The sequence below is a fragment of the Heptranchias perlo genome, chromosome 5, assembly GCF_035084215.1.
Source record: "Heptranchias perlo isolate sHepPer1 chromosome 5, sHepPer1.hap1, whole genome shotgun sequence".
In the NCBI taxonomy this organism is placed as follows: domain Eukaryota; kingdom Metazoa; phylum Chordata; class Chondrichthyes; order Hexanchiformes; family Hexanchidae; genus Heptranchias; species Heptranchias perlo.
The window spans coordinates 17070912-17095945 of record NC_090329.1 but is presented as its reverse complement, the minus strand read 5'-3'; the positions used below and the strand labels follow the sequence as shown (position 1 = coordinate 17095945).

Genomic DNA, 25034 nt, shown 5'->3' with positions numbered 1-25034 from the left:
TGCACTCTCCAAATTCTCCCATTTATTGGTGCACTCTCCCAATTCTCTCATTTATTGGTGCCCTCTCCCAATTCTCCCATTTATTGGTGCCCTCCCCAATTCTCCCATTTATTGGTGCCCTCTCCCAATTCTCCCATTTATTGGTGCCCTCCCCAATTCTCCCATTTATTGGTGCCCTCTCCCAATTCTCCCATTTATTGGTGCCCTCCCCAATTCTCCCATTTATTGGTGCCCTCCCCAATTCTCCCATTTATTGGTGCCCTCTCCCAATTCTCCCATTTATTGGTGCCCTCCCCAATTCTCCCATTTATTGGTGCCCTCTCCCAATTCTCCCATTTATTGGTGCCCTCTCCCAATTCTCCCATTTATTGGTGCCCTCCCCAATTCTCCCATTTATTGGTGCCCTCTCCCAATTCTCCCATTTATTGGTGTCCTCCCCAATTCTCCCATTTATTGGTGCCCTCCCCAATTCTCCCATTTATTGGTGCCCTCTCCCAATTCTCCGATTTATTGGTGCCCTCTCCCAATTCTCCCATTTATTGGTGCACTCTCCCAATTCTCCCATTTATTGGTGCCCTCCCCAATTCTCCCATTTATTGGTGCACTCTCCCAATTCTCTCATTTATTGGTGCACTCTCCCAATTCTCCCATTTATTGGTGCCCTCTCCCAATTCTCCCATTTATTGGTGCACTCTCCCAATTCTCTCATTTATTGGTGCCCTCTCCCAATTCTCCCATTTATTGGTGCCCTCCCCAATTCTCCCATTTATTGGTGCCCTCTCCCAATTCTCTCATTTATTGGTGCCCTCTCCCAATTCTCCCATTTATTGGTGCCCTCCCCAATTCTCCCATTTATTGGTGCCCTCTCCCAATTCTCCCATTTATTGGTGCCCTCTCCCAATTCTCTCATTTATTGGTGCCCTCCCCAATTCTCCCATTTATTGGTGCCCTCTCCCAATTCTCTCATTTATTGGTGCCCTCTCCCAATTCTCCCATTTATTGGTGCCCTCCCCAATTCTCCCATTTATTGGTGCACTCTCCCAATTCTCTCATTTATTGGTGCCCTCTCCCAATTCTCCCATTTATTGGTGCCCTCTCCCAATTCTCCCATTTATTGGTGCCCTCTCCCAATTCTCCCATTTATTGGTGCACTCTCCCAATTCTCTCATTTATTGGTGCCCTCTCCCAATTCTCCCATTTATTGGTGCCCTCCCCAATTCTCCCATTTATTGGTGCACTCTCCCAATTCTCCCATTTATTGGTGCCCTCTCCCAATTCTCCCATTTATTGGTGCACTCTCCCAATTCTCTCATTTATTGGTGCCCTCTCCCAATTCTCCCATTTATTGGTGCCCTCCCCAATTCTCCCATTTATTGGTGCACTCTCCCAATTCTCCCATTTATTGGTGCACTCTCCCAATTCTCTCATTTATTGGTGCCCTCTCCCAATTCTCCCATTTATTGGTGCCCTCCCCAATTCTCCCATTTATTGGTGCCCTCCCCAATTCTCCCATTTATTGGTGCCGTCTCCCAATTCTCCCATTTATTGGTGCCCTCTCCCAATTCTCCCATTTATTGGTGCACCCTCCCAATTCTCCCATTTATTGGTGCCCTCTCCCAATTCTCCCATTTATTGGTGCCCTCTCCCAATTCTCCCATTTATTGGTGCCCTCTCCCAATTCTCCCATTTATTGGTGCCCTCTCCCAATTCTCCCATTTATTGGTGCACTCTCCCAATTCTCCCATTTATTGGTGCACTCTCCCAATTCTCCCATTTATTGGTGCACTCTCCCAATTCTCTCATTTATTGGTGCCCTCCCCAATTCTCCCATTTATTGGTGCCCTCTCCCAATTCTCCCATTTATTGGTGCACTCTCCCAATTCTCCCATTTATTGGTGCACTCTCCCAATTCTCTCATTTATTGGTGCCCTCCCCAATTCTCTCATTTATTGGTGCCCTCCCCAATTCTCCCATTTATTGGTGCCCTCCACAATTCTCCCATTTATTGGTGCCCTCCCCAATTCTCCCATTTATTGGTGCACCCTCCCAATTCTCCCATTTATTGGTGCCCTCCCCAATTCTCCCATTTATTGGTGCCCTCTCCCAATTCTCCCATTTATTGGTGCCCTCTCCCAATTCTCCCATTTATTGGTGCCCTCTCCCAATTCTCCCATTTATTGGTGCACCCTCCCAATTCTCCCATTTATTGGTGCCCTCCCCAATTCTCCCATTTATTGGTGCCCTCTCTCAATTCTCCCATTTATTGGTGCCCTCTCCCAATTCTCTCATTTATTGGTGCCCTCCCCAATTCTCCCATTTATTGGTGCCCTCTCCCAATTCTCTCATTTATTGGTGCCCTCTCCCAATTCTCCCATTTATTGGTGCCCTCTCCCAATTCTCCCATTTATTGGTGCCCTCTCCCAATTCTCTCATTTATTGGTGCCCTCTCCCAATTCTCCCATTTATTGGTGCCCTCCCCAATTCTCCCATTTATTGGTGCACTCTCCCAATTCTCCCATTTATTGGTGCCCTCCCCAATTCTCCCATTTATTGGTGCCCTCTCCCAATTCTCCCATTTATTGGTGCCCTCCCCAATTCTCCCATTTATTGGTGCCCTCCCCAATTCTCCCATTTATTGGTGCCCTCTCCCAATTCTCCCATTTATTGGTGCCCTCCCCAATTCTCCCATTTATTGGTGCCCTCCCCAATTCTCCCATTTATTGGTGCCCTCCCCAATTCTCCCATTTATTGGTGCCCTCTCCCAATTCTCTCATTTATTGGTGCACTCCCCCAATTCTCCCATTTATTGGTGCACTCTCCCAATTCTCCCATTTATTGGTGCCCTCCCCAATTCTCCCATTTATTGGTGCCCTCTCCCAATTCTCCCATTTATTCGTGCCCTCTCCCAATTCTCCCATTTATTGGTGCCCTCCCCAATTCTCTCATTTATTGGTGCCCTCTCCCAATTCTCCCATTTATTGGTGCCCTCTCCCAATTCTCCCATTTATTGGTGCCCTCTCCCAATTCTGCCATTTATTGGTGCCCTCCCCAATTCTCCCATTTATTGGTGCACTCTCCCAATTCTCCCATTTATTGGTGCCCTCCCCAATTCTCCCATTTATTGGTGCCCTCCCCAATTCTCCCATTTATTGGTGCCCTCCCCAATTCTCTCATTTATTGGTGCCCTCTCCCAATTCTCCCATTTATTGGTGCCCTCTCCCAATTCTCCCATTTATTGGTGCCCTCTCCCAATTCTCCCATTTATTGGTGCCCTCCCCAATTCTCCCATTTATTGGTGCCCTCCCCAATTCTCCCATTTATTGGTGCCCTCCCCAATTCTCTCATTTATTGGTGCCCTCCCCAATTCTCCCATTTATTGGTGCCCTCCCCAATTCTCCCATTTATTGGTGCACTCTCCCAATTCTCTCATTTATTGGTGCCCTCCCCAATTCTCCCATTTATTGGTGCCCTCCCCAATTCTCCCATTTATTGGTGCCCTCCCCAATTCTCCATTTATTGGTGCCCTCCCCAATTCTCCCATTTATTGGTGCCCTCTCCCAATTCTCCCATTTATTGGTGCCCTCCCCAATTCTCCCATTTATTGGTGCCCTCTCCCAATTCTCCCATTTATTGGTGCCCTCTCCCAATTCTCTCATTTATTGGTGCACTCCCCCAATTCTCCCATTTATTGGTGCACTCTCCCAATTCTCCCATTTATTGGTGCCCTCCCCAATTCTCCCATTTATTGGTGCCCTCCCCAATTCTCCCATTTATTGGTGCCCTCCACAATTCTCCCATTTATTGGTGCCCTCTCCCAATTCTCCCATTTATTGGTGCCCTCTCCCAATTCCCCCATTTATTGGTGCCCTCTCCCAATTCTCCCATTTATTGGTGCCCTCCCCAATTCTCCCATTTATTGGTGCCCTCCCCAATTCTCCCATTTATTGGTGCCCTCCCCAATTCTCTCATTTATTGGTGCCCTCCCCAATTCTCCCATTTATTGGTGCCCTCCCCAATTCTCCCATTTATTGGTGCACTCTCCCAATTCTCCCATTTATTGGTGCCCTCCCCAATTCTCCCATTTATTGGTGCCCTCTCCCAATTCTCCCATTTATTGGTGCCCTCTCCCAATTCTCCCATTTATTGGTGCACTCTCCCAATTCTCCCATTTATTGGTGCCCTCTCCCAATTCTCCCATTTATTGGTGCCCTCTCCCAATTCTCCCATTTATTGGTGCCCTCCCCCAATTCCCCTATTTAGTGCCATCCTCCAATTCCCCCATTTACTGGTGCCATCCCCCAATTCCCCCATTTACTAGTCCTCTCCCCCAATTCCCCCAATTAATGGTCCCCTCCCTAATTTACTGGTGTCCTCCCCTAATTCTCCCATTTACTGGTGCCCTCCCCGAATTCCCCCATTTACTGGTGCCCTCCCTAAATTCCCCCATTTACTGACCTCCTGCTGATTACCACCTACCGTCCTCCCTCAGCTGATGAATCAGTCCTCCTCCATGTTGAACACCACTTGGAGGAAGCACTGAGAGGAGCAGGGGCACAAAATGTACTCTGGGTGGGGGACTTCAATGTCCATCACCAAGAGTGGCTCGGTAGCACCACTACTGACCAAGCTGGCCGAGTCCTGAAGGACATAGCTGCTAGACTGGGCCTGCGACAGGTGGTGAGCGAGCCAACACGAGGGAAAAACTTACTTGACCTCGTCCTCACCAATCGACCTGTCGCAAATGCATCTGTCCATGACAGTATTGGTAGGAGTGACCACCACACAGTCCTCGTGGAGACGAAGTCCCGTCTTCGCACTGAGGACACCATCCAACGTGTTGTGTGGCACTACCACCGTGCTAAATGGATTAGATTCAGAACAGATCTAGCATCTCAAAACTGGGCATCCATGAGGCGCTGTGGGCCATCAGCAGCAGCAGAATTGTATTCCACCACAATCTGTAACCTCATGGTCCGGCATATTCCTCACTCTACCATTACCAATAAGCCAGGGGATCAACCCTGGTTCAATGAGGAGTGTAGAAGAGCATGCCAGGAGCAGCACCAGGCGTACCTAAAAATGAGGTGCCAACCTGGTGAAGCTACAACTCAGGACTACATGCATGCTAAACAGCGGAAGCAACATGCTATAGACAGAGCTGAGTGATTCCACAACCAACGGATCAGATCAAAGCTCTGCAGTCCTGCCACATCCAGTCGTGAATGGTGGTAGACAATTAAACAACTAACAGGAGCAGCAGGCTCTGCAAACATCCCCATCCTCAATGATGGCGGAGTCCAGCACGTGAGTGCAAAAGACAAGGCTGAAGCGTTTGCAACCATCTTCAGCCAGAAGTGCCGAGTGAATGTTCCATCTCGGCCTCCTCCCAATATCCCCACCCACAAAAGCCAGTCTTCAGCCAATTCGATTCACTCCACGTGATACCAAGAAACAGCTGTGTGCACTGGATACAGCAAAGGCTATGGGCCCTGACAACATCCCAGCTGTGGTGCTGAAGTCTTGTGCTCCAGAACTAGCTGCCCCTCTAGCCAAGCTGTTCCAGTACAGCTCCAACACTGGCATCTACCCGACAATGTGAAAAATTGCCCAGGTATGTCCTGTCCACAAAAAGCATAACAGATCCAATCCGGCCAATTACCGCCCTATCAGTCTACTCTCAATCATCAGCAAAGTGATGGAAGGTGTCGTCGACAGTGCTATCAAGCGGCACTTACTCACCAATAACCTGCTCACCAATGCTCAGTTTGGGTTCCGCCAGGACCACTCGGCTCCAGACCTCATTACAGCCTTGGTCCAAACATGGACAAAAGAGCTGAATTCCAGAGGTGAGGTGAGAGTGACTGCCCTTGACATCAAGGCAGCATTTGACCGAGTGTGGCACCAAGGAGTCAATGGGAGTCAGGGGGAAAACTCTCCAGTGGCTGGAGTCATACCTAGCACAAAGGAAGATGGAAGTGGTTGTTGGAGGCCAATCATCTCAGCCCCAGGGCATTGCTGCATGAGTTCCTCAGGGCAGTGTCCTAGGCCCAACCATCTTCAGCTGCTTCATCAATGACCTTCCCTCCATCATAAGGTCAGAAATAGGAATGTTCGCTGATGACTGCACAGTGTTCAGTTCCATTCGCAACTCCTCAAATAATGAAGCAGTCCGAGCCCGCATGCAGCAAGACCTGGACAACATCCAGGCTTGGGCTCATAAGTGGCAAGTAACATTCGCGCCAGATAAGTGCCAGGCAATGACCATCTCCAACAAGAGATAGTCTAACCACCTCCCCTTGACATTCAACGGCATTACCATCGCCGAATCCACCACCATCAACATCCTGGGGGTCACCATTGACCAGAAACTTAACTGGACCAGCCATATAAATACTGTGGCTACGAGAGCAGGTCAGAGGCTGGGTATTCTGCGGCGAGTGACTCACCTCCTGACTCCCCAAAGCCTTTCCACCATCTACAAGACACAAGTCAGAAGTGTGATGGAATACTCTCCACTTGCCTGGATGAGTGCAGCTCCAACAACACTCAAGAAGCTCGACACCATCCAAGATAAAGCAGCCCGCTTGATTGGCACCCCATCCACCACCCTAAACATTCACTCCCTTCACCATCGGCGCACTGTGGCTGCAGTGTGTACCATCCACAGGATGCACTGCAGCAACTTGCCAAGGCTTCTTCAACAGCACTTCCCAAACCCACGACCCCTACCACCTAGAAGGACAAGAGCAGCAGGCACATGGGAAAAACACCACCTGCACATTCCCCTCCAAGTCACACACCATCCCGACTTGGAAATATATCGCCGTTCCTTCATCGTCGCTGGGTCAAAATCCTGGAACTCCCTTCCTAACAGCACAGTGGGAGAACCGTCACAACACGGACTGCAGCGGTTCAAGAAGGCGGCTCACCACCACCACCTTCTCAAGGGCAATTAGGGATGGGCAATAAATGCCGGCCTTGCCAGCGACGCCCACATCCCATGAACGAATAAAAAAAAATTCCCCTATTTACTGGTGCCCTTCCCAATTCCCCCATTCACTGGTGTCCTCCCCCAATTCCAACATTTATTGGTGCCCTCCTCCAATTCCCCCATTTACCGGTGCTGTCTCCAATTCCCCCATTTACTAGTACCCTCCCCGAAATCATGGACCCCTTCCTCATTTACAGGTGCCTTCCCTTAATTCCCCCAATAATTGGTGCCATCCCCCAATTCCCTCTTTACTGGTCTCCTTCCCCAATTCCCCATTTATTGGTGCCATCCCCAACTCCACATTTACTGGTGTCCTCCCCAATTCCCCCATTACTGGTGCCCTCCCCCAATACACCCTTTTGATGCAAGATATTGGGCAGTAAAGGTGCACTCTAGATCATATGAGAAATGTGAACTGCTTAGTGGAGTGAGTATTAATGCTGAATATGAAGAGTATCTTGTGTAGACCTTTGCAATTTGTTACACCTACTGTTGCCCTTCTGAGATTAGTTAATTTAGCGCTGATCGCAATCAGACCCTGGTTTTTTTTCTAAACCATATCATATAACTATTAACTAGATAAACTCACTTAGCCATTAAAGTAGCTGATAAAAATTCTCGCCTAAAGGTCAGTGACAACGAAAGTTCCACAAGGATCTGATAGGGTTCCCCTGCTGTTCACACTAGTCGCAAAAATTTTGAAAGTTCTAGAAATATTGGAAATTGAACAGATGGCACTAAGCTGCATGACAGGTGGTTGATGATATTCAAGAGTCTGAATCAATTAAGTATTTAAGTTAAGAAAAGCCAGAAGAATTTTGACGTGAATGAATGCAATAGTAAATATGAAACATGTTGAGATGGGAACAGGTGTCCAGTAGCAAAGATGGGAAAGAATAAAAAGGCTTTTGTGTATGGTTACTGATCATTCCCTGAAGATGTCTGGACAATGCGATATGGTTATCAACAAAGCTACTGGGAGGCAGATCGAGCTCATTTACTTTTAAGTTTAAACTCACAAAGAACATGGGTGAGTGCAGATGTGTAATATTCTGTACAATTTTGGGCATTCATTCCTTCGAAGGTACATCGAAGTGTTGGTGAGTGTTCAGGAAATACTGGGAAGGGTGATTCTGGGAACTGGGGCACAAAATGGAGGAGGAACGCTGACAGAGTTGAATTTGTTTTCACTGGTAATGAAGATGAAAAAGAAGAACAAGATCAAGGTTTTTAAGATGCTGACAGGCATAAATAAATTGTCTTAGTTTATCAGATAATCTCACAGGTATGAAGGAGATCTCCTGTTGCTTAGTGGATTCTGCTGAATTAGAATAGAATCCCTCTGTTCAGGCAGCCCACACTTACTGGCTTCCTCAGCAAACTTATTCCCATCGTCCTCAATATCACCTCACAATGCACTTAATGATACATTCTATTATCATTTCAGCACTCAAAGTTGATCCCTTCTTGTATGTTTGTGATGTGCAGAGACAACAGTTTTCCTTGCTTGTAGTTTTTCTTCAATACTATCTCCTTTCTTGATCTCTGATTTGAACTTTTCTGATCAGCACAGTCCTTCAGTTCCCTTTCCTCTGGATCTGCTCATTATGCTTTCATTTTGCTTGTCTATGGGCAAAGTGATTCCAGTTCCTCCACTGAACAAGGATGTAGCGAATGTTTCACCCGTACTCATCTATGGGGTAGCACAGCGTTTTCTCACAAACTTCCACAGTTCTTGCTTCCATTATTTTCCTTCAATTTACGCTGGGTGGAATGTCTTTTTAAGTTTCCTCCTAATTCCCCCTACTCCCGGACAAGATAGTCTTATCCTCCTGTGACAAAATCTGTGATAAACGTAGAATTTACAGCACAGAAACAGTCCATTCGACCCAACAAGTCTGTGCCAGTGTTAATGATCCACACGAGCCTCCTCCCGCCTTACTTCATCTCACCCTATCTATTCATTTCTCCCTCATGTGTTTATCTAGCTTCCCCTTAAAGGCATCTATGCTATCCACCTCAGCTACACCATGTGGTAGCATGTTCCACATTGTAACTACCCTCTGAGTAAAGAAGTACAATGGAATCCAGATAATGTGACTGATCCAGCAAATAATACAAGCTGAGGACGATAGCGGAAGACAAGTACCTCCCACACTGCTCCGGACCTCCATATTCTCCACCGTGTTGTCAGCCGGTTCCAAATGTTCTGTTCAAAAAGTTTGCGAGTTTCAAAGCTGAGAACAGGTAAAGATTCAAAGAAAGAAACTCGACATGACTCACCTGGCGTGGTGAGTCACTGCAGCGCTGAGGGATCCTGGACCCAGGGGCCACAATCCTGCAGGTTACGCCTGGGTCGTGCTTGCAGGTTAGTTCCAGCCCTGACCCCATTGGAGTTCACAGGGTTAATGGAAGGACACTTCATTTGCAAGGGGCTCCACCATAGGCACATTCTGCCCCATCTGGCATCCTCTTTTTTGTTGCAGAAAATGTTCTTTCTTTGGGCCTCAAGGCCCTTTGCCATGACCTTAGGGCGTCCCACTGTGCTTTACAGCCAATTAATTACTTTTGCAGTGTAGTCGCTGCAGTAATGTAGGAAACGCAGCAGCCAATTTGCGCACAGCAAGGTCCCACAAACAGCAATGAGATAATGACCAGATAATCTCTTTTAGTGATGTTGGTTGAGGGATAAATAATGGCCAAGACACCGGGGAGAACGCTCCTGATTTTCTTTGAATAGTGCCACGAAATGTCTTATGTCCACCTGAGAGGGCAGACGGGGCCTTGGCTTAATATCTCATCCTAAAAGACGGCACCTCCGACAGTGCAGCACTCCCTTAGTAATGCAGTGGAGTCTCAGCCTAAATGATGGGCTCAAGTCTCTGGAGTGGGAGTTGAACCTCTGACCTACTGACTCAGAGGTGAAAATGCTATCCCTGAAAGGTAACTCCTTGATAAAAAGCAGATAATACTATGTTGAAAGTTGTTGGAATATTGCACCGTTAAAATGATTGATCATCATCAGATTTGACAGGTTCTCAAATTCCATGAACAGCCAATATCTTATCCAGATTTGGGCTTGTTGCTGAAACAGATGGTGATTTTAACATTTCAGCTTCTACAAATCTTGACGAAGCATCAATGATCACAGGCAGGTATTTGCCATGTGTTCTGTAGCAGATAACATATAATTAGCATCACTGATGGTTTCACAGAATCTGGCTTTATCAATCACGTTCGGTATTGCTCTAAGGCAAACAGGATTCTCAGGCTCTCATTGCTTGATAGTTTTCTCGATGTTTAAGGACAAGACAACAGAATCACAAGATCATTGGGGAGGGGGCAGGGGTTGAATTTACTCATCCGTTCTGGCAGACCCTCCCTCCCACCGCCACCGCCGGTAAAACGTGGCAGGAATCCGGCGGAATGGCATAGAAATAGACAACAAGCATAGAGCTGGTGGGTAGCCTGAGGTGATTCCATACTGGTGTGGGCTTCTGCTGGCTCCATACAAATGAGATATGCACCCGTTGGCCTCGTCTACTCTGGTGGGTCAGTGCTAGAGTGCAACAGCCCAAGGATTTTCAGGGCCTTAGTCTTTGAACAGCTGCAAGACTTTGTCCTAAATCACACCAAGACCCATCCACGCTGACCTACGTTAGCTCCCTGTACGGCAACACCTCGATTTTAAAATTCTCTTCTTTGTTTTCAAATCCCTCCATGGCCTTGCCCCTCTCTCTGTCTGGAATCTCCTTCAGCCCTACAACCCTCCGAGATCTCTGCGCTCCTCCAATTCTGGCCTCTTGTGCATCTCCTATTTTCATCGCCCCACTATTGATGGCCACGTCTTCATTTGCCTACGCTCTAAGCTCTGGAATTCCCTCCCTAAATTCTTCGCCTCTCCACCTCTCTCTCTTCCTTTAAGAAGCTCCTTAAAACCTACCACTTTGTACAAGCTTTTGGTCACCTGTCGTAATATCTATATGTGGCTCGGTGTCAAATTTTGTTTGATAATCGCTCCTGTCGTTTTATTACGTTAAAGGCACTACATAAATGCAAGTTGTCATTGTCATCACTTTTGGCTTCCCATTGGGAATCTGGATCTTCCGCTTTTAGTACTCGCAGCGATTCTGTGATTGTAACGAGGTTAGTGGTAGAGCATTATACTTGGGGCACCTCTGGTATGTTTTTTTCAGCTCATTGGCTCCTCACACTGAAGGTGCCTACGGGAGAGCTACCAACTTAATTAGATCTGATAACAGGGTGCCTGGTTTCATCTGTACATTGTTTCGCTTGCGCACACTTTAGCTTATCAGCGTCAGCATTATTCAGCTGGTAGCTTGCTTGCCTCTGTGTCAAAAGGTTGTGGTTTTGACCCTCATAATAATGGGACTTGAGCCTGAAATCTAAGTTGATACTCCAGTGGAGTGATGCATTGTGAGGGATGGCATTCTTTGATTAAGACAGTAAATTGAGGCCTATTGTGCTGGTTCAAGTGAATGTTGAAGATCCTCAGGCACTATTCAAAGAAGACAGGTAGTTCTCACAGTTTCGTGGCCTATGTTCTTACCTCAGCCAATGCCACCTAAAAAGTATCTGAAGTGGTTATTTATTTCATTGCTTTTTGTAGAAACTTGCCGTGTTCAGAATGAGTGTCGTGACCTACAAAGTGGAAGTCAGTCACTGTGGTTAAATAACTTATTTTAAGTGAAGTACTTTGTGATGTTCTGGACAGATGAATGCTTTGAATCAGCTCTATTTGCTTAAAGCTCTGCTCATATGTACTGATTCTCAGGCACCGTGAAACAAACACTACTTTCACTGATACATCTTCAATTTGTTGCACTGTTGTCACATCATTATTTGTCGCAGGGTTTTCTCTGTTACAGCAATCTTCTAACCTACTATTGACTGTCTTGTGATACATTTGATTTGGTGAGTTTTGCTCTTTTGTTCGTAGCCTTGCTTCTGTAGTTTCATCTTGTTTCCACGTGTGGGGGGAGTCCAAAACTAGGGGTCATGAATATAAGACAGTCACTAACAAATCCAATAGGGAATTCAGGAGAAACTTCTTCACCCAGAGAGTGGTTAGAATGTGGAACTCGCTACCACAAGGAGTAGATGAGGCGAGTAGGATAGATGCATTTAAGGGAAGCTAGATAAGTACATGAGGGAAAGAGGAATAGAAATATATGCTGATAGGGTGAGATGAAGTCAGGTGGGAGGAGGTCTGTGTGGAGAATAAACACCGGCATGGACCAGTTGGGATGAATGGCCTGTTTCTGTGCTGTAATTTCTATGTAATCTCAGCTATCTGGTTATTTTTCTTCACTGAGAATAGTTCATTCTCCAACAGGATTTTCCTTTTGTTGGCCATCCTCCCTCATATGGATATGCATCATCACAGAAAGAACATTCTGTGCTTTGAGCTTTCATACCCTCTTGTTTTCCACCACTCAACATTTACCTTCTTCGCATGGCCTTTGGCTCAGTTTCCACATCACCCGCCTTGCTGCCTGATAGCTCAGTTGATTATGCTAGCTCCAACACTTCAATCAGATCTCCGAGATCTACATTCTGGATCTGCTGCTTCATTACTAACTGCCCTTAGTTGTGTAACAACTCAGATCCACTGTACGTTCTGTTCAACCCAATGGAAATGGATTGTTTTGTACATAGTGCTTTTGTGCTGCTTAGACTAGTGGAATTCTCACTCTTCCCCCAAATTATGTCAGAAACCTCTTGGAACATCTCACCATAATGTAGCAGCACAACAACAACTTGCACTAATATAACGCCTTAAACATAGTAAAACGTCCCAAGACGCTTCTCAGGAGCGATTATCAAACAAAATTTGACACCAAGCCACGTAAGGAGATATTAGGACAGGTGACCAAAAGTTTGGTCATACAGGTAGATTTTAAGGAGCATCTTAAAGGAGGAGCGAGAGATAGAGAGGGGGAGAACTTTAGGGAGGGAATTCCAGAGCTTAGGGCCTAGACAGCTGAAGGCACGGCCGCCATTGGTGGAACGATGAAAATCGGGGACGCACAATAGGCCAGAATTGGAGTAGCATAGAGATCTCGGAGGCTTGTAGGGCGGGAAGAGGTTACAGAGAAAGGGAGGGGCGAGGCCATGGAGGGATTTCAAAAACAACAATGAAAATTTTAAAATCGAGGCGTGGCTGGACCGAGAGCCAAGTAAACTAGATACATTGATCATTATAGTGAAACACTCATAAATTAGCAGATGCAAGTGAGGAGTGAGAATGAGAGTCAAGCAGTCACCAAATGCATGATCCACTTCCAGAATAGCTTACCAGAGAAGGTCATTGAAACAGGCAGCATAATTGGGCTTAAGAGGCAATTGGATGTGTTTAAGGGAGAGAAGGGATTGAAGAATACAGTGAATAGGTGGGGCTGACATCAATTAAAAAGAGGGTCAGGCTTTTTGAACCTAAAGGCTTGTTGCTTTTCCTAAATATGGTAATGTTGCAAAGACATCAAAACAGGTTTTGGGTTACAATAACTTAATGGTTATGGTGCTGGACCAGCAAACCAGAGGCAAATCTCACCATGGCAAATTGTGAAATAAATTGGTGTAATTTGTGGGTTTGCACCAAAAAAAATGACCGTGAAAGCTGCCAGATTGTTGTAAAAACCCAAATGTCTTACCAATGGCCTACGGGAAAGGGAACTTGACACCCCTATCCATTCTGGCCTACATATGACTCCAGTCCCATGGTTGACTCTTAATGCCCACAGGGCAGCCAGGAATGGACAATAAATACTGCCTTCCCAGTGCTACTCACACCACAAGAACAAATGAAAAAAGAAGTGTGAAGTTATGAGTTATAGACTTGATTTTACATCAAAGATTGAATAAAGGATTTAGAATAATGTTTCTTACTTGCTATCCATTTGAAGGTTTTTCTGCAGTCAATGAAACTATTATCAGCAAAATTCAAACAAAATTTCATTAAGCTGTGAAAGTACCAGTATAGCAGAGACCACTGCAGGCTATTAAGATCCCAATGGTACAACACAGTAACTGATTGACTAATAGACTATCAGACTGGTTACAATTAAGCAAAGAAAGTTGAGCAGAGGGTTCCTCTCATGGATAACAAATAAAGGTTATAATGAAGTGATTTTCAGCTGTCTAAATGCAGATGTGTGGATGATCTTCTAGCATATAAGTGCAGTGACTGGAGCACCCAATAATCACAATCTGTATTTTGAGAAACACAGGAATGAGAAGGGCCAAGTGGCCATTTGTAAAAGCCAACAATCTTCCTTTAGGGTTGCCACCTTTTGTACGTAGATTATGTAGAATGTACAGCACAGAAACAGGCCATTCGGCCCAATTGGTCTATGCCGGTGTTTATACTCCGCATGAGCCTCGAACCACTCCTCTTCATCTAACCCTATCAGCATAACCTTCTATTCTTTCCTCCCTCATGTGTTTATCTCGCATCCCATTAAATGCACCTTTGCTATTCGCCTCAACTACTCCTTGTGGTAACGAGTTCCACATTCTAACCACTCTCTGGGTAAAGAAGTTTCTCCTGAATTTTTTATTGGATTTATTAGTGACTATATTATATTTATAGACCCTAGTTTTGGACTCCCGCATAAGTGGAAACATCTTCTCTATGTCTACCTTATCAAACCCTTTCATAATCTTAAAGACCTCTATCAGGTCACCCCTCAGCCTTCTCTTTTCTAGGGAAAAGAGCCCCAACCTGCTTAGTCTTGTAATAGGGAAAAAAGTCAGGAAAAACCAAGCAAGTAATAAATTATGTTGATAGCTGTCATGACTTGTTTTTTGACCCTACTGTCAACAAAAATCTCTGATGAATTAGTGAGTATTGATACACGGGCAAGAACCCCTTAAAAAGTATGGGGGTGAATTTTCTGGGGGGGGGGGGGGTCTCCCGCCAGGCCACCATAACTTCAGCGTGAAGGCCACGAAAACCCTGGAGAAATGGTGTCAGGGGTTTCTGCGGCTCTTCTGCCTAAGTTACGGCAGACGTACGAAATTAATCCCCTAGATTTCTGAAAACTCTGACAAATGAGCTAATAATTGCAACTGCAGTGCGGGTCACACAGTCATTCAGAGACAGACTCTACACTTGAACATTACTTTACTGACCATTCCCCGCTGTGTAAAACCAGTCCTAAATGAAACATTTATCCTGGTAACATATGGGGCTCGAATTTAGCAGGCCTGCGGGTTCCCAGCGGGTGGTCCTCCGGGAGCGTCGAAAACGCGGACGGGTAATTGTGTGCGTCCCCCACGCGATCGCGGGATAATTGGACCCATTAAGGCCTGCTTCCGGGTTCTGCGCTCCCCAGCTGCGTGCCGGCCGGCTGCGCATGCGCAGTACCGTCGACGCGATGTAGGAGCTCCAGTTAAAGGGGCAGTCTCCCAAAGCCCCTCCTGCTGCAAGCAAGAGGTCTGGGAGAATGGCTCAACCAAGGGGAAAGGCTGCGCCCCGTTTTTCAGATCTGGCACTGCAGCTGATGCTGGAGGGCGTGAGGAGGAGGAGGGAAACACTCTTCCCTGAGGATGGGCGCAAGTTCCCTGCCGCCGCAACCAGGAAGGCATGGGCAGAGGTGGCGGCGGAGGTGAGCAGCAGGGGCAACACCCCAAGGACTTGGGAGCAGTGCCGCAAGCGCTTCAATGACCTGACTAGGTCTGGCAAGGTGAGTACACCAACGCACCCTCCCACATCCCGTCCCCACCATCACGCCAAGCAGATCACAACCCCCTCCTGCACAGCCACCACTGCGCTCCATCAGCAGTCCTCACAGCCACTCATTCACCATCCTCGCCGTGCACGCAAGTACCCACCGTCCCTGACCCCACCCGAACACTACCACACACCCCAATCCCCATGCAATGGGATGGGCACGTGGCCCACACTTCCTCCCATCCGTTCCGCGCCACGCTCAACCCAACCACACTGATGCTCGATGCGTCTCACGATGCAAGACGCACCCACTCACACATCTGTGTTTTGCCTTCACAGGAGAAGAGGAGCAAGAACAACCGCGAAAGGGCACGCACCGGAGGTGGGCCGCCGCAAGTGGTGGAGCTCACCGACGCAGAGGTGGAGGCGCTCGACCTCGCCCGCACGCGACATTGCCTGTCGGTGGCCGATGGCGAGTGTGTCGCTGCCGAAACGGCCGGTAAGGGAAAGCTGACACTCAACACCCATGATCGCGAGTGACCGTATCATCACCTGCCATCAGGCGCACTGTCAAGTTGGTCCACATGCCTCAAAGTGCCCTCTGTTCTCTTGCAGGTGCGTCTTTGGATCAAGCGAGCATGGAGGGCGATTCCTCAGAGGACATGGCGGTCTCTGAGGGTGCATCGTCACATCAGAGCCAACCATCCACCAGCGCAGAGACACGCACCTCGGTGGGTCCCCCTCGCCAACTAGTTGGGGTAGCACTTGGTGAGTCACTGCGCACGAGTGAGCATGAGCAGACCCTGGTGGCAGGGGCAGCCGCGGAGGGTCCGCGACGGAGGGAGCACTCATCTCCAGGCTCTGCTCAGCCGGACCCAGATGCTGAACCCAGGGGGCCACCAGAGAAAAGGAGAGTCGTCGAGGGCCACCAGCTAATTGCTGAGGTGCTGGCAGAGGTGCCGCGCGCATTGTCCACAATAGCGCAGGCGATGGAGGAGTCCACCTCCTGCATGTGGGCATTGGTGGCGCAGGCACAGGAGGGTACCGGCGACACAGTGTCGCGGGTAGGTGCGGGACTGTCTGCGGTGGAGGACAGGCTGGCCTCCCTCGAGCGTCACGCACAGCTCCACTTCGAGTCCTTGCAGGCCCTCACAACGTCTGTACGGATTCAGGGTGAGCAACATTCCGACGCCACCAACAGGCTGAGGGATACACTAGGGGTGGCCTTGCAAGGCCTCACACATGCCATCCAAACTGCCGTCCAGCAGGGTGGAAGGGGTGATGTGGGCCGAGGCCAAGAGAGGGATGATGGTGACCGGGGACATGGAAGCGGGGACGCCTCTCAAGGCGTCCCCACGTCCCACCCGTCGCCCACCTCTCAACCAGCACCCGCAATGGTGCCTCCTCTCCAGGTGGCCGAGTCTGCCCCTGCCCCGGTGCAGGAGGAGCAGTCTGTGGAGGTGCCCTCACGGGCACCGAAACCCAGGGGCCGTCCGCCAAAAGCATCTACCCGGTCAAGGCAAGAAGACGAGCAACCTGCCACTACCTCTGCTGGAGCCACAGGGGTAGCACCACGTAGGGGTTCCCGGAGAAGAATTCCAAAGGCCTTATAATCACAAAGGGAATACACCAGGGTGTTTATTATTTTGTACTTTGTTTCTTAAATGATGTCACATTCCACATATTAAATAGTCTATTCTCACCACTCCTGCCACCTCTCGTCCATTCTTCCGCGGCTTGTGCAGTAGTTGCGTTCCGTGGAGGCCATCATGACGGCGAACACCTGCTGCCACCCATTGGGCACACTGCTGTGGGTGCAGGATTACTGGCAGCACTCTTCAGTGGAGGGGGCTGGTATGGCCGCTCGCATGTGCAGGTGAGGAGATGCGAGCGCCTCGCAGTGTCTGACTCTAGGAGAACCGTTGACGTATGAGTGCGTCCCTGGCCCGGCGACCATCCCGGTGAGTCGCGGCTCGGCGCATGGGTCGTCCAACATCCTCGGGCGCGTCCTCCTCCTCCGCCTCCTCCGCCTCCGCCTCCTCCTCCTCCTCCTCCTCCTCCTCGCCCTCGCCTTCCTCAATGTGGGTGGCGGGTGTGGATGGGGCCTCCTCCAGCAGCACCCCTCTCTGTTGGGCCATGTTGTGCAGGGCACAGCAGACAACTATGATTCGTCCCACTCTGAATGGTGTGTATTGGAGCGCTCCCCCAGAACGATCAAGGCACCTGAAGCGCATCTTGAGAAGCCCTATGGTCTGCTCAATTGTAGACCTGGTAGCAGTGTGGCTGTCATTGTACCGACGCTCCGGCTCGGTGATGGGGTTCCTCAGAGGTGTCATGAGCCACGTGTGGAGGGGATACCCCTTGTCGCCGAGGAGCCAGCCGTTGCCGGCGTTGGGTGCCTGCAGGATGGGCGGGACGGCGGACTCCCTGAGGACGAAGGCATTGTGGCAGCTGCCGGGGTATCTGGCGCACACGTGTAGGAATCTCTGGCGGTGGTCACAGATGAGCTGGGCGTTCATGGAGTGATACCCCTTCCTGTTGATGAACAGCCCTGGCTCATGCGGAGGTGCCCGTATTGCGATGTGGGTGCAGTCGATTACACCCTGCACCCGTGGGAAGCCGGCCATGGCATGGAATCCAACCGCCCTCTCCATCTGGCTGCGCTCGTCCATGGCGAAGTTGATGTAGTGGGAGGCCCTGCGGAACAACCCATCGGTGACCTGCCTTATGCACTTGTGTGCAGAGGACTGACAGACCCCGGTGATGTCCCCGGTGGCACCCTGGAAGGAACCGGATGCGAAGAAGTTGAGGGCAGTGGTGACTTTGACGGCGACAGGTAAGAAGATGCTGCTTGGTCCATCAGGGAGCAGCTCGTCGTTAAGGAGGCTGCAGATGTCGGCGACTACCTGGCGATTGACTCTGAGCCTCCGTATGCACTGCTCCTCGGAGAGGTCCATGAAGCTGAGCCTCGCTCTGTACACCCTGTGCGGAGGGTAGTGCCTCCTGCGACGCATCTCTCTCTGCGGTTGCCCTCCCTCCTGCTGTGCAGGTGGGTGTGCCGCAGCACCGTGTTGGGGGGCCCCACCTCTCCGAGGCGGACGGCGTGGACTGCGAGGCTGCTGGGGCTGGTCATCCTGTTCGTCCTCCGACGATGTCAACGCACCACCCATCTGGCAGGTGTTGGTGTGAGGGGTTGTGCAGGGTAGGTGGGTGGGTCCTCGGACTGGGGCTGCGGTTTCGTGTCGGTCTGTCCTCTGGCTTGGCGGGGGTTGGTGGAGGGCAGGGGTTGCCCTATGTGACGCGGTGGCCTCCTGCGTGGGTGAGGGCACTCCCCCGTGGAGCGCACCTTGGCACCTGGCACAGGCTGCTGGCTGCAACACGCCTGGTTTGAAGGGTCCTGTTTCCCCCAGTGTGGGAAACTGACTGCTTTGACCGTAAAATCCCACACTTCCTCTTTTGACAGCTGCTTCAGCTCATTAACTCACCACAACGAGCAAGTTAAGTACTCTCAAGTGGAACCCCGCTGGCTTTAATTGCCTGCGGGATTCCCACCAGCGGGGCTTGCGCGCGCAGCCCCGCACGTCAGCGCGGTACCCGGAAGTGGCCGGGATTTCGTCCGAATCCGGTCACGTGATCGGAGATCGGGATTTTCGGGGCCCCCCCGCTGGAAACCCGCAGGTAACCCGACCCTAAAATCGAGCCCATGGTGTCAGCCATGGCTCACTGGGCAGATACCCTTGCCTCTGAGTCAGTAGATTGTGGATTCAAGTTCCACTCCAGAGACTTGGGCATATAATCTAGGCTGACATTCCAGTGAAGTACTGAGGAAGTGCTGCACTGTCGGAAATGCAGTCTTCCGGATAAGACTTTAAACCAAGGCCCCATCTGCCCTCTCAGGTGAACGTTAAAGATCCCACAGCACTATTTTGAAGAAGAGCAGTGGAGTTCTCCCCGATGTCCTTGCTAATATTTATCTCTTAACCAATAATGCTAAAACAGATTATCTGTTCATTGTCACATTGTTGTTTGATGGGAGCTTGCTGTGCGCATATTGGCCGCCATGTTTCATACATTACAACAGTGACTAAACTTCACAAGTCTTTCATTGGCTGTAAAGCGTTTTGGACGTCCTGAGGTCGTGAATGGCACTATATAAATGCAAGTCTTTCTTTCTTTTTATTTCCTCCAATTTCTGTCAAACAATTTCCTTCCCTTCAATTTGTGATAGTGAAATGCTGCAGCCTAACCTGCAAGAGACAAGTACGTCCCGTTCTCCCCAACACCATAATTGGTGCAGTCCACCATTATAAGGCAGGGTTTGATGGACCAATTTGGTATCTGATGGATTTTTTACCAAGTTGATCAAGAACATATATTAACCTAAACTAAGGTTGCTTGAGGGAAAAAAAAATTGATAGTGTGTGAGACGTGACTTCTGGTTCAGAGCATCAGTCGCTGGGAGTATAGATCAGAGTACGGCTCATGACCAATTAGAGGCGATTCAATTTTCTGGTATTACGCAGCAAATTGGGCACAGGGACTTCTGCGTCTGATCCTCCAATCTGCACTCCTGGCGTGCGTCAGGAATGGGGCCTCATAAAAATTAATCTATCACGTCATGGGAAGCGATGGGCTAATAATTAATGTAATAACAGATATTAATATATAATAGTCATCAATTTATCAATTATATGAATAACCTATTCACCAACCAGTGATAGATGTGAAGATTAAAAAATTGGCCAATTTAAGGCTGGTTAAAACTTTCTTCAGAGTGACTATTGACACCACTGTGACAGCCAATGAGTTGGAGGCCGGGGCGAAACCTGCAGTTTTAATTTACAGTCTCTGAACTCATGACTGAAACTACAGCAAACAGTCTCCCGACTACAGCAGGGTGATTTCTCCAGCAAGAGACAGTGAGTGGAGGATAGTCACATAATACAAATTATGTGCATAAAATCGATCCCAGTCACTTACAGCAGTGTGGGCTCCAGGCGTGATTGACAGGGAAATTACCCAATCATCTTCATTCTGGACAAGAATAGTGGTGTAATGAATTCAAAAATAAGACCTCCATACTGATGAAATGGGGCTGGGTAACAATTCTTCCAGTCATTAGAGAGGTTGAAAAGAATTTGTAAATATTTGTCAGCTTTCCAAAGGCTTTAGGGGCGGGGGGGGGGGAGCAGAAACGACATGACAAAACCCGAAGTAGAGGCATGTAACAGAGTCTGTGGATAAGTTGCAGTGTACGCAGCCCCTAACCTTTGTTTGATTCCTGGTGAAGTAAACCTGTTGTTGCATGAGGCGGATGTGAGGCAGGTTTGCCCCATTTGGCACTCCCAAAGAACCCTCCCCACAAGACGTAGAGCACCATGCCTGGCAAGAGATGGTGCCCAGAATCAACACTGTGCACAGTACCCGTAGGGTCCTGGGACAGATGCAGAATAAGACGGCATAACTTGGCGAACCTGCGAACTGCCCAACAGCATGAGTCGCCCGCCGATCTGCTCCACATTCACTGCTCGCCCATGGAAAACCTTCACATAACCTTACAACTCTTTCGTTGCATTTCACGCACTTCTAACTTTCAGCAGGGCACGTATTGAAGCTCAACTTATACTTTAAAAACCTTGTCACACTCGCATCATTCGAGGGATTGACACATAAAACCACAGTGCCACATACAGGGTCACTTACTGCCACTAGTATTATCCCTCAGGAAATGCAGTGGTGCAGTGACATTAGGTAGCTGTGCCTTGCAGTGAAATGCTGAGTGTGCTGGCTAACACATCTGTTAACTATTTGGGACACGAGTAAGCCGCTGATATTTCAGTTCCAATCAAGAATGAGTAACAGGCATAACAGTTGAGAGAAAAAAAGAAAAATAGAACGCCTTTCATGACCTCAGGATGTTCCAAAGCGCTTTACAGCCAATCAAGTACTTTTGAAGTGTAGTCACTGTTGTAACGTAGGAAACTCGGCAGCCAATTTGTGCACAGCAAGGTCCCACAAACAGCAATGTGATAATGGCCAGATAATCTGAATTTGTGATGTTGGTTGAGAGATAAATGTTGGTCAGGATACCAGTGAGAACTCCTGTGTTCTTCTTCGAAATAGTGCCATGGGATCTTTTACATCCACTTGAAAGGACAGACATCTTGGTTTAACATCTCATCTGAAAGACGGCACCTCTGACAGTACAGCACTCCCTCAGTACTGCACTGGGAGTGTCAGCCTAGATTTTGTGTTCAAGTCTCTGGAGTGGGACTTGAACCCACAACCTTCTGACTCAGAGTGCTACCAAGTGGTGACCTTGACAACCATTAGCAATGCCATTTCTTCGTTGCAACATGGCCGCAGGTGTCCTTACTGCAGGTGGCAAAGCTCTGCGATTGTCTCTCTGCTGACACTGAGATTAATGACTCTTGTCTTCAAGTCATTGACAGGTATGTGTGCCAAAGGTGTGCAGACATGGCTTTTTTGCCTGCTAATCTTCCTGGCATGCCTTCTTTCATCTAATACCACCTCAATCAGGAAATAGTATATTTGAGGCACTTTAAAAACAAACTCAACGTAAGGAAATTTTTTTGAGAAAAAGCTCTCTTTATTCTCACAAATGTATGAACAAAATAAAATTACGGAAATATGGAAAAAACATCCAATAAAAATGCTGTACTTAAAAGCACTTTGACCCGCCTCCATGAACACTGGAAATGGGTGGGTTGGAGGCGGGTTGGGAGCAGGTTTTAGATTTTTAAAATTTTTACTGCCCTGCCCCCAACCCACCTGCTTTTCCCATTTAAAATCATGCCCTTGATGTTAATGTTGATTAAAACACTAATTATCCACCTGTGTTTTGTTGACCGTCAGACGATGCAATTGGTAAGAGACAGAGGGAGCGAGTTTTGTCTCACTCGCCCTCCGCCCCCCACCCCCGCCATTTTTTTCAGCGTGAATGGGGCGGTAGTGAGACATTTTTTCTAAAAATACTTACCGTTCACTTGCCGCGCGAGGCCTGCTGAGAGCAATTTTTGAGCAGGCCTCAAATTAGGTGGCCAACGCTCCTGCCCAAAACAGGCGGCAACCTCATTAATATATTTAAATCTGGGTCTTACGGTGTATTTAGGACTCTGATGCAACTTTGATCTTCCAATGGGCGAAGTACGTACTGCTGCCCAATGGAACAGAACACAGAGCGACCAAACCAGCGGCCCTTAAAGGGATCATTGACAGCCGCTTGAAAAACATGACAGTAAGGTTTATTTTTATAACCAATTCTTGTTGGGTCAAAAAAAGCATGGATGTTTCTCCTGGGCCCACAAAAATCACCCCACATTCTGCCAGTCCCTCTCAGGCCCACCTCCTCCACTTAATGAGATTCTGCTGGCCTGGCATGCGCAGGAGTCATTAAATCCCATTCTCCCCCTCCTCCCCAAACCCCTGCCCCCGACTGCCGAGCTGCCTGTCAGCACTCGTTTGGCACTGGTAGCTCGGTGATTTTATTTAAATGAGACCTCCTATCACCAAAATCAATCGGGTCTCCCGCCGGTGGCATCTGGAGGGCAATGCGATCTGGAGGCCCATTGCCTGCCCAATGTCCAGTCAAATTCAAAATGGCCCCCAGAGATTCTAATTGCTAACAGTGAGAAAGACAGACAGACAGGGTTTTCCTCATTCAAACTTATTTTTTCATAAAAGAACTGGAAGCTGAATTTTGAATTCAAGCAAAGCCTCTCTGACCGAAACTGAAGGGAAGAGAGGGTAAGAGGGAGGGGAGAAGGGAAACAGGTTCAGTGTGAGGGGGCCTCTCACCACCAATCTTTGGGGGGGGGGGGGGGGGGTGGCGGCTGTGGATGGAAGGTTAAGAGTGAGGTGAATGACAGCAGACCAAAGGGAGGGGGAGGATAAATGGGTGAATAGGTAGTTTAAAGGGGAGGAGGTAGTGATAGGAGTGAGGAGTGGCAGGAAGAGGAGGAGATGGTAAGATGAAGGGGTTGGGGACACAATGGGAGTGAGGGGGTGAGAAGACGTGCGAGAGGTTGGAGGAAGAGATGAATTTCCTTGCAAACGCACCCCAAACGCAGCCTTTCCCAGCTACATTATCCATCTCTTCCCACCTGAGAAGAAAGAAGAAGAAAAAAGGATAGAGGGAGAAGCAGAAGAGGGCAGAGAGAAGCAAAAAAAATGGGAGAAAGAAGCATAAGATAAGAAGAAAGAAGCAGAAGAGGCAAGACAGAAAAAGAATCAACAACGTAAAGACAGCAGAGACTGGCAACAGAAAGATCATGTTCTCCCATTTACCACGTGCAATGTTCGGAGAGATCAAATAGTAATAATATAAAACATGAACAGAATCAGAAACAATAGAATTGATAACACAGCCAGAGCTGTCCCTCCAGCCTCCACTCCTTCCCAACCCTAATCCCAGACTCTTACCTACCTCACTCTTCTAACCTTTAAGGTGAATGGACAAACAATGAATGCAAGAAAGAAACTGTAGTTATAACTGTTTTCCAACCCAGTCCCTAACCCAAGCTCCTTGCACAAATGCAACAATATAAGATATGCCCCACTCCAACATCCCACTGAGAAAGATCATTTCTGTGCCTGGAGCTCTTCATCTGCCTCAAGGTCTCTATGGGAGGTAAGAGGAAAAGAACAGAATACTCGATACACAGAAAAAGGAGCGAGAAAGACAGAGAGAGGAAGAAACTATGTGTGAGAAGGTTATACATTCACACACATTTTACATATATATTGTACATACATACACACATACAGAGAGAAAGAAAGAGAGAGGGAAGCAGAGGTACAATGGGAAAGGTAGAAACTGTAAGGCGTATAGAGGGGAAATGAGAGATAGCATGGAAGACTAAAAAAAGAGAGGAAGGCAAAGGATGAGAGAGTAGGGAACAGAGAGACAGTTACAGAAAGAGATAAGAGAATTTTTAATGCTTGTCTATTGCCAACACTACAGGATATCAAGTGGTACATACATAAAATGCATGAGAAAAAAGGCACACACCTGAAAATTGTGGTTGACAAGCACAATCATATCTTTTTCCATCAAGTCCTTCCATCTTGTCAGCACAGGTACCTCCATTCAGGCAAGGTCTCACAGAGCAGGCATTATACTCTTCGCAGAAAAAGCCAGTGTAGGCATGTTCACAATGGCAATTATAAGCTGCCTGCCAAGGTTGTGTTTGACATTTTCCATGACCCGAACAAAATGGAGCATCATGGAAAACCCTGCAACGTTGTGGCTTAACAGTTACATTAATCCGAAGGCCAAGTGCACATAAAGGAGGTCCATCATCCTGGACTTCGACAAAAAAGTGGGTT

At 48.3% G+C, this 25034-nt stretch overlaps 1 long non-coding RNA gene across 1 annotated transcript in view; it reads right to left on the bottom strand.

Annotated features, from left to right (window-relative positions):
* The window catches only part of LOC137321598 (uncharacterized), a 126624-nt gene extending 101873 nt beyond the window's left edge, over positions 1-24751 (bottom strand). Inside the window, exon 1 of the long non-coding RNA XR_010962866.1 lies at positions 24718-24751. This is a non-coding gene — a long non-coding RNA (uncharacterized lncRNA). The remainder of the gene's footprint in view (positions 1-24717) is intronic.
* Positions 24752-25034: the final 283 nt, after the last annotated feature.